The sequence below is a fragment of the Peromyscus eremicus genome, chromosome 2 (assembly GCF_949786415.1).
Source record: "Peromyscus eremicus chromosome 2, PerEre_H2_v1, whole genome shotgun sequence".
In the NCBI taxonomy this organism is placed as follows: Eukaryota; Metazoa; Chordata; class Mammalia; order Rodentia; family Cricetidae; genus Peromyscus; species Peromyscus eremicus.
Genome location: NC_081417.1, coordinates 15,625,276 through 15,637,713, shown reverse-complemented (window position 1 = coordinate 15,637,713; position 12,438 = coordinate 15,625,276).

The following is a 12,438-nucleotide window of genomic DNA, read 5'->3' as shown; positions in this document are numbered from 1 at the left end:
GAGGCTAAAAGGGGGAGTCTTCACAAATATTTGAACCTGCTCTGGTTTTATATGGAATGTCCCCCACAGACTTGGTGCTTGAACCCCTGGTTGCTGTTTGGGAAAATTGTGGAACCTATTGATGAAGTCTTGCTGGAGGAAGAGGTCACTGGGAACACACCTGGAGAGTTCACAGTCCTGTCCATACCCTCTCTGCTTCCTGAAAGCTGATGTAATGTGATCAGATGCCTCTTGCTCCTATGCCCAGGCCTTTCCAGCTGGGATGGACTGAATCTCCTCACACTGTGAGCCGCAATAAACTGACTCGCTTCTTGTCAGTTACAGCAACAGGAAGGGTCACTACAGGATCCTTCTAAAGGAGACCACAGGGAGTGTCCTCCCTCTGTTCACCCCATAGTGACCCAAGGACAGGCAGCTGTCTGCAGTCTGGAAGAGGGCCCTCCTCAGAACCCAACTGTGCTTGCACCTTGATCTTGGGCCTCCAGTCTCCACTCTTCTAGTCTATGGTACTTTGTCATAGCATCCCAAAGAACTAACACCTGGTGACAGCATAGCACACACCAAGGCACATGGATGTCCAGGAAAGCTCTGCACAACCTACCATGAGACAACTAAGCAAGCTGGAGTCACACCTCCTCCCTTGGCCTTCCCACATGAGCAGCTAGACCAAAGCCAATGTGCTAAAACAAAGTGTCTGTCATAGGTGCCTGTGGCCATGACTCCTTACCGTAGCCCACCTGTCACAGCTGACGAAAGCTCTGAAGGTGACACCCTCCAGCAGCACTACAGAGCACATGTTCAGTTTTAGTGGGTGTGTGGTATGTGCATGTGCGGAGGTCATGCTCCCTCGCACACACTTACAGAGGAGGACATAGCGTGTTCTGCCCTGTTACTCTCTGCTTTATACACTTGTGACAGGTCTCTCACTAAGCCAGGAGTGAGGCTGGCATCCAGCAAACTCCCAGAAATCCTCCTATCTCTGCACTCCACAATGCTAGGTTGCAGACATAAGCATGGCCCTATCCACATTATTTTGTGTGGATGCTGGGGATTACAACTCAGGTCCTCAGCCAGGACCTGTGCTGAGAATTCTTACATGCAAAAGTTCATTTTATCACTACTGTACACTGCAAAGTTAGCATGGCCTTAAGGTTGAGGAACAAACTTCTATTTTAGGTTGAGGACCTTGTCCAAGAGTCAGGATCTTAAAACTATTACTTAAAACTATTCCCTGGCTGTACTGGAGTGTGACATGGGCTGATGAGAAGTACACACACACACACACACACACACACACACACACACACACACACAGGGAGGGGTGTGCCTTTCAATTCTAAGTATATAGTTGGTTAATTCTATAAGACAGCTGCATAGCCTTGGAGAAGTTGCTTACTTTCTCTGAGGTCCCTGTTTGTCATTGTAGAAAAGTGGCCTCAGACTATCTGGCCTGCTGGAATAACTACGCCACTCAAATTGAAGTACACACAAGACTAAACAAATACAGATCAGTAATGGTCCAGCTAGGGTACCTGTCCCAAACAACTGACAAATAATCTGTAAAGATGACATTTGCCAATTTTTCTTCTTTGGCATGTGTTGGGGGTAGGTGTAAATCTAAAAATATTTTAATTGCCTCAAAATATAACTATCTGATACATATGTGAAGAAGAAGGTGGGCCTTTCAGAGGAAACCAAACGACCTACTTGGGAACATTAAACACAACTCTAAGCTGGGTGTGGTGAGGCTATGACCATCCTACCGGGAATGAATACGTCCATTCTCTTCTTGTGCCTCTCAGATTATTGAAATAGCCCCGAAGGAACTAGAATTTCCTCAGGAATTTCATGTCCTGAGAAGGAAAGGGTTGAACCCTGATGCCAGTGTGGGTGGGGGAAAGGGGACTGGGGGGAAGGGGAGGAGGGGCAGAAAGAAGGGGGCTGGGGTGGGTGGGTAAAGAAGGAGCAGTAACTTTCTCCTAGGAAGAGATTTCCCATAGTTTTCACAACTTGTCAGACCACCCTGCAGAAAAGACCGAGGTCAATACAACAGGTCAGTGACCGGCAGGACCACACTGTGACTGAGACTGCTTCTGCTTGTGACACACACCTGTCACCCTCTACTTAAACCTCAAGCTCATGTAGTACCCTGAAGATGGGCTGTGTGTGTGTGTGTGTGTGTGTGTGTGTGTGTGTGTGTGTGTTAGAGGTGTTATGGAGAGAATCACTAAATCACTTTATTTCCTCTTCTTTCCCAATGTGACCACTGTTAGGATTCACTTACTCAATCCCAAGGGAGTTTTGGGGTCCCACCTCTCCTTCCTGTTTCCCTATTGTTGGGGTAGGGGGACAGCCTTACCACCTCACCAGACCCCACCACTTAGTTGTACTTTCAGGGTACCTAATGGGAAGAGATTTTCCAGCTAAGGTAGGAGCTTTCATTTCATTTGCTCCCTCCATGTGCCTCACTCCAGACCAGTCAGAAGTGCTTCTCCTCCTCATGCACAGTGACACAGACAGGGCCCTGCTCTCTCTCAAGTTCCAGAGGACACCAGGATCCACTGCCTTGTCACCAATTCCAGAAGAATGAGGTCTCACCCCACAAGCTTTTCTCTTCCTGGTTCCCTCTTCTAATTAACTACTCAGCTAATTGTTACAGGATCACCATGGAGCTGGAGTCCAAGGACCATCAAGTATATATCCAAGTGGTAAGGAACCAGTAACAGTCCAAAGGTATTTACACCCCCAGACCCAAAAGTGTCTGGCTCTACAAAAAACAGACTTTAATATAACAATCTATTACTATTAAATGCTCTCATCAATTGATCACCTGTGTCTCCTGGATGCTAAACTAATAAAGGAAACAGGTACCTTAAAATAATCTGTCTCTGATAAAGCTTATCTCAGGTAAAAATTAAAAACATGTTACAAATCTCTCTCTTTCTCTCTCACTAACACTAACCAATGTAAGCAGAGTACTAAATACTACAATGTCTTGGTCACCAGCCCAAGACTTTAATTTTCTCATGGCTGCTTCTTAATATGTTTTAAATTTTTTCTAAGCTCCACAAACCAGCTTGAATCCATCTGGACAGGTTGTCGGATCTGCTTCAGATAAGTGCAACCCAAACTTTCCTGGTCCCAGGACCCCTTCCCTCACCCTGGGACTCCCCCCCTTGCACAAAGACAAAAATAAAAATAATAACAAACCTTTTTTAAGCTTTTCTCTGTCTTACCAGCATCCTGTCAGACACAAGCAGACAGAAGTCCCAAGCCGAGAAAGATGATGGATGACTCCAAAGCAACAGATGACCCCAGGACGCCTGTCTACCTCAGAAGCCCCCTTCCTTACCCCCCCCAAGAGTCAACTGATGCCCACCAAGTCAGCTGGAAGCAGTTTTTAGGAAAAACGAGGCCCCTATTCCTGTTCACTTGCTTCTTTATAATAAGCAAAGAGTCTAAAATGTTAGGATTCCGGCCACTTCTCCAGCTATGACCGCACATGCTCAGTTCAGTAGCTAAGCAAAGGGTCTTATGTCTTACATCATTCATGTACTGCGTGATTGTGCAATGAGCACAGTGTGGTCACGCAATCTGTGCATGCACGGCATAGCTCCATAAGCCCATATGCGCATGTGCAGGGGAATCCTTAAAAAGCCGGTCACAGACTCCTCCCCTCTCTCCTCCCCCTCCTCCTCCCCCTCCTCCTCCTCCCCCTCCTCCTCCTCCTCCTCCTCCTCCTCCTCCTCCTTCTTCTTCTTCTTCTTCTTCTTCTTCTCTCTCTCTCTCTCTCTCTCTCTCTCTCTCTCTCTCTCTCTCTCTCTCTCTCTCCCCACAGGCCTGGTCACATTACCTTCTGTCCCTCTTTCCCTCTCCTCCCTTCTAATAAAACTCTGCTCTGATAATGGGTTTTGTCATGCCTCATGACCTTTCCTGCATGGTGACAAGCACCACATTTAAAACCAACAATCACATGGAATAAATCTTCTTTTTCTTAAATAAATAAATTAATAATAATAAATTTAAAAAAGAATGACAGTACTTTACAAAAGTGAAGCTTTCTCATCTCCTGAGATTTTTTTTCAATTAGTGCTTTTATTACATTAGTATGTAATTTGTCTACCCACCAAAATTCAACAAATGTCCAGTCTTGTCCTTCAGTGACTGGAAAGCCTTTGCCCTCTGCTGAACCCAGGGAAGAATTGGAGCTCTAAGGCATCAGAAGTTCTCAGGTGCGTCCCAAGAGATCACCTGAGTGAACTCTCGTTTTCTGCCCATGAAAACTCAACACTGAAGGGGGCCTCAGTCCATCCTTGCGTGTTTTCTGTTTATGTCTGCATTGTTGATTGGCAGATGGATTATCAGTAACAACTGTGTTGTGCAAGAAAAGTGGAAGGCAGAATTTGCAAGACTATTCTTACATCATGGTGTCTCATATTTGGAAGACAAAAGAAAAACAAAAACATTTTGTGATCCTCCAAACTGCCACTGGCTACCTGCCTTGTTTACCCAAATATCAATGTCTGCCTACAGACATGTTGTCCTCCCCATTCAGTGGTCTCAGGCAGAAAAGCCAGAAATGTCGTGAAGCATCCTGTCTCCCTCTGCAGCAATTAGAGCCTACATCTCTGGGGCTCGACGGGATGACCCATCCCTTAAGGTCTCCATTCTACAGCAGCTGTTCCACACCCTCCAATTGTGGTGAGGTAAGAGATGGCTCTTCACACAGCCTGATAACAGCTGTTTTATCATTCCTTCCGCAATCTAGGAAAACTCCAAGGAAAACTCCCAACTGTGAAGCCAGGATGATTGGGAACACTCTGAGCCCCAGATTAAAAGCAAGGAAATTGCTCTAAACCTCATAGAGACTTTTTTTCTGTGTTTCACACAGAGGACCCCCACTATCACGGACTCCTTGATTAAATTGTTAGTTTAATGAATTGTTATGTTGCTCCCTCAGAAAACTATAACTTAAGACTTTGTTTTTAATTGAAAGCTCCATGTACTTACAGGCTAGCAAGTTTCCCACTAATGATGATTTTCAAAAGCATAATTTGCATCCACATATAAACCTTCCTCAACACACACACACACACACACACACACACACACACACACACACACAGTACCGCACTATCTTAAGCACCACAATCCTCAAATGTACCTCATTCTGTTAGACTCAGACAAGTAATGCCTCACATAGCGATTGTCACATCAACACAAAAGGCAGAAGCAGAACTAAATGAATCGCATAGAGAAAGCCACAGGGATGAGGGAGACAGCCTTCATTTGCACATTTATATAGCTCAGGAATCTAAAGAAAGTATATGAGTAATGAAAACTGAAACTTGTTTACCCACAGTTCTTTTCATTTGTAAGAAAACTTGAATTTTTAAGAGGTGAGAAATAAATAGATGGCTGAAAGAGACTATCTGGTGAATTATTCATCCTAGCCAGGCGATTCCAGGACACAGACAGGACTTCTCATAATAATCTTACACGGAGTAGAGATTGAGGGCAGCGGCTATCTTATATCAGTTTATAGTGCATTCATTTCTTAAAAACACAGTGATGGTACAGCCTGGGTAGAGCCAGGAGAGAAACACAGGAGACAAATTGTCAGGAATCACAGGAAAGAGGACCAAAATAGAAGGTTATTCTTCAAAGCAGTTTTTCCAGAAGGCCAGATAAAGGGGAAATGCCACACAGGACTCCTACCCTTCTCCCAACTTCACGCCACCATTATTAAGATTACTTTAATAATATGCTGTACAGTACATTTTAAGGTGAACAGGAACAGAAAAAGTATACAGCTTATGATGGGTTTTTAAAACATTCTGAATGGTTATTAAAAAAAATGTGTGGATAGAGAAAAATTTGAAGAATACAGGAAAGTCAAAAAACAAACAAAGATAATGATTGACACTTGGTTTAAAACCTTTGGTCTATTTTATGTGTTTGATAGTAATGATCAATCTAAAGTATATACAGTTATATATAACTTAATTTCCTCTAAACTTTATAACATATATAATTTTCCTTTAAATTGGACATATATATATATATATATACATATATATGTCTAGTTTATACGTCCACCAAAGTTGATTTCTCTAATATGTACTATTTATAACCCAGTTTCTTTTAACTGAATATTCCTGAGTATTTTATTTTATTATTTTTTGAGTGTATAGGTGCATGTGTTGTGACCACAAAGTCTAGAAGGAGAAACTTGGAGCTAAAGTTTCAGTCAGCTATGAGCCATCCAACCCCGGTGCTGGGAACCTAACCCAGGTCTTCTGTGAGAGCAAGGACACCTAACCTGAAGACATCTCTCTAGCCCATATTTGTAAGTATTTTAATATGATATTAGAATAGTCTAGATTTTTCATCACCATCAAAAATGTTTTAAGTACCAATATACAAGTTATAAGTTAAAATTTCCAAGTTAAAAAAGTAAGATCAAGGCATAACATAATTCAGTTCTGGAATTAATTTTATTTTTAAAGATGTCAGTAAAAAGAAGGTTCTCCACAATGCTATCAACACATCAGCTGAGGTCAGCTGAAGAGTTCAGCACACCAGGGGTGAGGGAAGCAGCCTTGAGCATCCAGTGTGTGTGCATGTAAACGACATGCCTCAAATGGAAAGTTTCACAAAAGCCAGCTGCTGGCTAAGGGTATAAAGATGACGTAATGAGTAATCGTGGGAAGTGCACACCACAGCCCAGCACAGTGTACTAGATTATTTCCTGTGCACAGCAGCTAAAAAGGAGAGGAAGCCTAAGAAAATGGCAAAGACCCTTGTGCTGTTCGCTCACAGTCATTAGACGCTCACCAAAATCTGCCAGCCAGGGCCAGGCAAAAGCAGCAGCAGTGCCAAGGAACAGCCATGAGGCTGGGCCAGGACTGTGGGAAGAAGATCACAGACAGTGGACTGAACACGGTCTACCTGTCACGATAGCTGCCAGATGTTTGATCCCAGTGTCCAAGGGAAGACATCTTGTAAGCTGGAAAAAGAAACCGAATCAAACAGAAGATGGAACTCACGGGGATCAAACACTGGGACAGTATTTTAAACCCAAAGAGTCAGCTTCACCTTCTGCTTCTTCTGTGTCTATGTATGTATTTGTAAATGGACCTTGAATTTTCTTACTTTGAGCCAAGTAATGGGGTACCAACAATGACAACTCAGAGGGAAAAAAGCAAACCTGTATCTCTTCTATATAATGGAGAACTGAAGGAATGCACACTAACAATCAGTAGATGCAGTGTCAACAGTGTGTGTTTAAAAAAAAATCAGTAAATATCCTTTTACTGACAGCAAGAGCTGAATCTTTTTTGTAGATAACAAACGCTAAGAAAATTGATGACTAAGCAGGAGTTTAGGAACTCTAGGGCCAGGGTTGTAAATAATAAGGAAACGCAATCAAAGAATTGTTGCTCACATTTTAACATGAAATGCTTATGAGTAACAATGGAAAGAATAAGAAGAGAGAAATGTTCTTGCTTAACAAGTTGAAACATATCACTCAGTCCCAGGCAAACTTTGGAGTATATCAGTCTGTTCCAAATGTCTTACTGCCACAGCCTCCTTTGGTAAGTCATAAAAGACTAGCAACTTCAGAAAGTTCTGTCACCTCTTACAAAGCCACAGGCTCTTAAAATATGCCCTAAAATTGAAGCGTTGGGTGTTTATCCCAGAGATATCAAACTTATGTTTGCATAAAAACCTATAAATGAATGCTCATAGCAGCTCCAAACTAAAGGCAGCCTGGATGTCCTTCAGCGGGCAAACAGCTAATCAAGCAGTGTTGCCTTCCACTGTGGAATGTCACTCAATGATAAAAAGAGTGGACCACTAAGACGATCAACAACAGCCTGGGCAACTCTCTCCAGAGATTTGTGCTGGAGGGAAATAAATCTCAAAATTCAACAAATAACGTGATCCCGGTTCTATAGTATGTCTTATATAACACAAGTACAGGGATGAACACCTGAGTAGTAGCTCTCAGGGATTAGGGGTAGAAGGGAAGTGCATGTGGATAAAGAAGGGGTAACAGGAAGGATCATGTGCTTATGATAATTATGAGGGTGATTACACACATCTGCCTATAGTACACCTGCACAAAATTATATACAACACACACAAACACACACATAAACGTGCACACCCACACATATACACACATATGCATGTGCACACGCGCACGCACACACACACACACACATGCTAGAATATGAAATCACATGTTATACTAATGGTGCTGATGTTGATTCCTTAGGTTTCTTTGTACCACAGTTACACAAAATGTTACAGGTAAAGGGAAGACTAAACCCCCCCAAAAAAAACCTGTTGTTTATGTCTTACAACTTCCCTGTGCAGGCCATGTGTGTGCGGTCACAGATGCTGTGAGTTCAGATGCCCTGTCACATCCAGCAACTACACTTAACTGAAGATGTCCACCACCTCCAGCTCTTACAATCTTCCCACTTCTTCTGTGCTGATCTGTGAGCCTTAGGGAAAGGTCTCTTAATCGATGATTATTTCAAAATCAAGTTGTTTAAAAGGCAGTTCAGCACATATGTTCTGATACGGAGATATACACTGACACTATTAAAGTCCAATAAAATGATGGTCTGATCCCCTGAGGATGTAAGAAGTAAAAAGTGAAGAAAGGGGAATTCTTTTTACCCGATACATATTTCCATTCAATTGTAATTTTTACTTGATATGCTTCTAAGTACTTCAAACTTTTAGAGAATAAGTACATCACTTTTGTCATTTAAAAAGGCAAATGAATATGAAATTATTTTTTTCAAGTCTATGGACCCTCTATCCCCAGTTTACACACAGTTTTATGCAGATCTTCAGCCTCCTCATGGCCCTCAATGCCCATCATCCAAGGGTGTGTGCCAGCTGGTCAGGAGCCCCAGCTTTAAAAATCAGGATGCCTGCACACATGGAGAGAAGTAGGCTCAGGGGACTTATTAAACACGTTCAGTAATCACCCCAGTCTCTATTCTCTATGACTCTTAGTTGTCCTCAGTGGGAAATAAAGATCCAGTCCTTTGTTTCTTTGGAAGTGACTAGATGGGACCTCTGCATTGTAACTTTAGGAGCCATACCAAGGGTGATCTCAACAAACATGAAGGAATACATTAACATATAAATGACTTATTACTAAGAGTGCTTAGAACAACATGAGGAGATAGATGATTCTTTGAGCATGTGTTTACTAGTTATATTTCCAGGCAATAGGCTAGACATTGAAAACAAGACAGTGGGAATGCAGACTTGTTTTCCATCCAGACACTGCATGAAGTGTGCCTGGTCTGCTTAAGAGTGAGCCATCTTGCTGGAAAGCTTCCATGCAGGAACTACAAGCACAGAGTATTGACCCAATGCCTCTGGGGATCAATCCTTAAAGAAAATAGAGCAAACAAATACATGAAGAAATACTTGATGCAAGCATTTGATTATAGCATGTTATGTACATTTATCACACACACACACACACACACACACACACACACACACGCACACATGCATGCACGCACATACATTTGCCCATCAGACCAATCACTCATCTGGAACACTTTTCTACAACAAAACACTGTATCCAATCTTCTGAACCAAACAGGGCAAGGAAAGCTAAATGACTCAATAATCCAGCCAAATGATATCTCACAGTTCTTTTTAATGGACATCTTTGTGGAGAACTAAAAGAAGACATTAGTAGCACTAATAGAAACAAGCCTGGTAAGAAGATACATGAAATATTCAAAACATTCAAATTGAGAAGCAAGATGGCATAGAACACAAGCAGATAATAATATCGACGCCTAGCTGACTTGGATCTGGAATCTGCCATTTGGGAACAATATGACCAAAGGTGTTGCCTGAGTCTCTGGTGACTCTGTCTCCTCATCTGCATAACTGATGCACAATAGAGTTGAAATGTGGAATGAATGAAGTACAGCACCATAAAACAAACATTTTATATTAGCCAGAGTCCTCCAGAGAGTCAAAGGCAATAAGATAAACAGAAGAAATGAATTTATTACAACAAATGGTTTAGATCATTTATAGGGACTGGAAATCCAATAGGCTGTCATCTGCAGGCTTAGAGACCTAGGTCCTCTGGTGGTGACCTCAGTCCAAGTCGGGTGTCTCTACGCCATGGAGCCAGTGGTGTACATTCCAACCCAAGGTCAGAAGGCTGATGTCCTGGGTGAATAGTCAGACAGAAAAAGAGAATCCAGTCTCCTATGGCTTTTAGTTGTTTTCAGGCCTTAAACAGATTGTAATGATTCTCAGTTACACTCAGGAGGGAAGTCTACTGATTAAATTGTTCATCTCTTGAAACTGCTCCATAGACAAACCAAAAAATGAGGATTAGCCAGAAAGCCAGGTATGGTGGCACATTCCTTTAACCCCAGTATTGGAGAGGCAGAGGCAGACACCAACCTGGTGTACAGACTGAGTTCCAGGATAGCCCCACCTAACCAGAGAAACCTTGTCTCAAAAAACTAAAGTAAAATAGAATAAAAGTATTAGCCAGATATCCGGGCAGCCCATGCCCAGTGAAACAGACACATGAAATAAACTATCATATATTTTTCGGCTGATGTCAAATACTATGGTATCCAGAGGAAAAATGTTTTGTTTTCTGACAGAAGAGATAGACAAGAAGCTGTCAAATAGTACAATCTCTCCTTTCTCCCCACCCCCCAGAGAGTCCAGGGGCCAAGGCACAGGAGAAAAGCAGGTTTGGGACACAGTGCTGACGTCAGACCCAGCTGGCTACAGACTTGCACTTGTGCCTTAAGACAGGTATCAAATTAGACCCAAGACTCTGCCAACGAGACCCTGCCTGCCAGCTGGAGGGTTGGACTTCATAGATAAGCAATGCTATACCTGTGAGGGGCCCTGGATAAAGACGAGTCATGGACAGAGCTAGGCTTTCAGAACATCAGCCTGCCCCATCAGCCCTGTGAGGAAATGAAGGTGGGTGACAGTCTGAAACTATTGTATGGAAAAGTGCCATTAGAAATGCGGTGAGGCAAGACCAGCCAACAGAATGAGTCAGCATGAGCAATAACAGAGTAAGGGGACAGCAGAAATAGCATGGCCACTATAAAATAATGAAATTACGAAAGTAAGTATGAGAAATTATTACACATAAAACATAGTAGGCATGTTCCCTAAGATTTTTATATTTGATGGGCCAAACAATCGTACAAATATATCTGTGAAAAGTAAAATGATTCCTGTGTCTACCCCACAAGAATCTGAAAATCAAAAGAATAAATCTTTTTTTAAAAAAAAGTAAAATTACAAATCAGACATAGTGGCACCTGCCTGTATTCCCAGCACTTGAGAGTCTGAGATATGAGGATCACAAATTTTAGGGCAGCCTGGAAAACATAGTATGTTCAAAGCTAGCCTGCACTACATGGTAAGACCCTAATCTTTTCTGAAGGGCAAAGGAGGGAATCTGGAGGAGAAAGGGCTTGGGTGCCTGGGAGGAGAGGAAGGGGGACTTCACTCCGGATGTATTGTATGAGGGAAGAATAAAACAATAATACCAGGGGCCTGAGATATAACTCAACAGAACAGTACCTGCTTAGCATGCACAAGACCTGGAGTCTGATATTACAGACACAGAAAGTAAGGGAGGGAGGGACAAAGGAGTGGGGGACAGAAGTAAGGGAAAGAAGTGAAATCATTTGCCTACATGACACAGCCCAAAGGGCCAGGACTTGAACCCACATTTTCCTGACTTCACGGGTCATGATCATCTCCTTAGACCACTGTGATTGGTGCGGGAGGTGGTAGCTTCCTTTCCGGATGCATCAGTAAGCCTCCATGTGAGCTTGTTCACTGAGCAGCCAGAACGGCACACTGAAGTCAGGATAGGGGAATTAGTGTTGGAAAATGGAATGTGGAAGTCTTCCGGGGGTTTTGTAAGGCTGGAGTGAATGATCAATAGCAGATCATTTCTACTTACTAACTCATGCTTGTATGCTGGGATACAGCCATGTTTGTCTGAAGAGCCAACACAGCAGTTTTAAAAGGATTCACAAACAGAAGAAAGCTGCTGTTCTCTCTAGTAAGCAATATTTCAGTGGCAAAACACCCTGTGAATGGTTGGCGAGTACAAAGCAGCCAGCATGTGAGTAGCTTTTTACAATATCACCCGCTCCTTCCACTTGGGAAGGAAGCACAATGCTACCCTAAGCAGATACTAAGAGAGCACAGATGCAGGCGCTGATGTCAGCTTAAATGCTGTCCCACAGCCTCCCCCCAAAATCCCAAAGTACTGTGCCTGCATAAATCGTGTATTTTATGAATCACTGCCATTACAGCAACCTCACACTGAAAATGTGTGCCTTTGATGTGAATGGATCTTTCTAAATAGTTTTCTTTCTCTCA